This window comes from Nicotiana sylvestris, chromosome 12, assembly GCF_000393655.2.
Source record: "Nicotiana sylvestris chromosome 12, ASM39365v2, whole genome shotgun sequence".
Taxonomy (NCBI): Eukaryota; Viridiplantae; Streptophyta; class Magnoliopsida; order Solanales; family Solanaceae; genus Nicotiana; species Nicotiana sylvestris.
Window position 1 is genome coordinate 166755050 of NC_091068.1, and position 2975 is coordinate 166758024.

The following is a 2975-nucleotide window of genomic DNA, read 5'->3' on the forward strand; positions in this document are numbered from 1 at the left end:
GCTGCCAATCTTTTCTCATCTATCAGGCTCAACTGTTCCAATCGAGCTTTTACCCATTCATCATCATCAATCCCGGCTTCAGCGACAATTCGGAGGGATGGAATTTCGACCTCCGCTGGGATCACGGCCTCAGTTCCATACACCAACAAATAAGGAGTTGTGCCTATGGAAGTCCGGACGGTAGTGCGGTAACCCAACAAAGCAAAGGGCAATTTCTCGTGCCACTGTCTGGACCCTTCCACCATTTTTCGCAGTATCTTCTTGATATTCTTATTGGCTGCTTCGACTGCTCCATTTGCCTTAGGACGATATGGGGTGGAATTGCGGTGTGTAATCTTGAATTGTTGGCATACCTCTTTCATCAGGCTGCTATTAAGATTCGCACCGTTATCTGTGATGATCACTTTTGGGATCCCAAATCTGCAGATGATATGGGAGTGAACAAAGTCCACCACTGCTTTCTTAGTTACTGATTTGAAGGTTTTAGCCTCAACCCATTTGGTGAAGTAATCAATGGTCACTAGAATGAACCTATGACCGTTGGACGCTGCTGGCTCGATGGGCCCAATGACATCCATGCCCCATGCTACAAACGGCCAGGGTGCTGACATCGTATGTAACTCTGTTGGCGGAGAATGAATCAAATCTCCATGTATCTGGCACTGATGGCATTTCCTTACGAAAGTGATACAGTCGTGTTCCATGGTTAGCCAATAACACCCTGTTCGAAGGATCTTTCTTGCCAATATATATCCGCTCATGTGTGGCCCACAAACTCCGGCATGTACTTCCGCCATAACCGTCGTTGCCTGCCCGGCATCTATGCATCTCAACAATCCCAAATCCGGGGTTCTTTTGTACAATACTCCTCCACTGAGGAAGAAACCATTCGACAAACGCCGAAGGGCTCTTTTTTGGTCCCCAAAAGCATGTTCTGGATATATCCCCATCCTAAGGTATTCTTTGATATCATGAAACCAGGGTTCGCCATCCGCTTCTTCTTCTATGGCATTGCAGTAGGCGTGCTGATCACGGACCTGGATGTGTAGAGGATCAACATACATTTTTTCAGGGTGGTGCAGCATTGATGCCAAGGTGGCTAAGGCATCCGCAACCTCATTGTGAACTCTCGGGATATGTTTGAACTTCACCGATCGAAATTTCTTGCTCAGATCATGCAAGCATTGTCGGTATGGTATGAGCTTTAGATCTCGTGTTTCCCATTCACCCTGAATTTGATGTACCAAGAGGTCCGAGTCTCCCAAGACCAAGACGTCTTGGACACCCATGTCAGCAGCCAAGCGCAGACCCAGAATGCAAGCTTCATATTCGGCCATATTGTTGGTGCAATAGAAGCGTAGTTGAGCCGTAACAGGATAATGCCGTCCTGTTTCAGAAATGAGTACTGCTCCTATTCCAACCCCTTTTGCGTTTGCCGCTCCATCGAAGAAAAGCTTCCAACCCGGTTCCTCGGGTATTTCCAACTCATTCGTATGCATCACCTCTTCGTCAGGAAAATACGTTCTTAAGGGCTCGTATTTTTCGTCAACGGGATTCTCTGCCAAATGGTCTGCCAGTGCCTGGGCTTTCATGGCCGTCCTCGTTACGTAGATGATATCAAACTCTGTGAGCAGAATTTGCCACTTTGCCAACCTTCCCGTGGGCATAGGTTTCTGAAAGATATACTTCAATGGGTCCAAGCGGGATATGAGATAAGTAGTATATGAAGACAGGTAGTGCTTCAACTTCTGAGCTACCCAAGTTAGGGCGCAGCATGTTTTCTCGAGTTGAGTGTACTTGACCTCATGCACTGTGAATTTCTTGCTAAGATAGTAGATGGCCTGCTCCTTCCTTCCTGTGTCATCATGTTGCCCCAGTACACAACCAAATGAATTTTCCAAGACTGTCAGGTAAAGGATTAGGGGTTTCCCGGGCTTAGGTGGGACCAACACGGGTGGATTAGACAGATACCCTTTGATTTGGTCGAAAGCCTCTTGACACTCTGTCGTCCAACCTTCTGCAGCATCCTTTCTCAGTAGCCGAAATATGGGCTCACAAGTTGCTGTGAGTTGAGCGATGAACCTGCTGATGTAATTGAGTCTACCCAGCAAACTCATTACCTCTGTTTTGTTCCTTGGCGGTGGCAAGTCTCGGATGGATTCAATTTTGGATGGGTCTAACTCAATCCCCCGTCGACTGACGATGAATCCTAGCAACTTTCCTGATGGAACCCCGAATGCGCATTTGGCCGGGTTAAGCTTGATATCATACCTCCGGAGTCTTTGGAAAAATCTCCTTAGGTCTGCCACATGGTCCTCCTGACGCCAAGATTTGATGATCACATCATCGACGTACACCTCTATTTCTTTGTGTATCATGTCATGAAACACAGCAGTCATTGCTCGCATGTACGTTGCCCCAGCGTTCTTTAAACCGAACGGCATTACCCGATAGCAGTAGGTTCCCCATGGCGTAATAAACGCTGTCTTCTCAGCATCCTCTTCGTCCATTAGGATCTGATGATATCCCGCATAGCAATCCACAAAGGATCCGATCTCGCGCCCAGCGCAGTTATCGATCAAGATATGAATGTTGGGTAACGGGAAATTGTCCTTGGGACTCGCTTTGTTGAGGTTGCGGTAGTCGACGCACACCCTGATTTTTCCATCCTTCTTTGGGACTGGTACCACATTGGCCAGCCACTCGGGATACCGAGTGACCCGAATGACCTTCGATTGCAACTGCTTAATCACTTCTTCTTTGATCTTTACACTCATTTCTGTTTTAAATTTCCTTAGTTTTTGCTTGACCGGAGGGTATGCCGGGTCAGTGGGCAATTTGTGAACCACTAAATCGGTGCTCAATCCAGGCATATCATCATATGACCATGCAAAAACATCTTTGAATTCCCTGAGAGTTTCGATCAATTCTGCTTTGACATTCGGCTCAATGTGGATGCTAATTTTGGTCTCTTG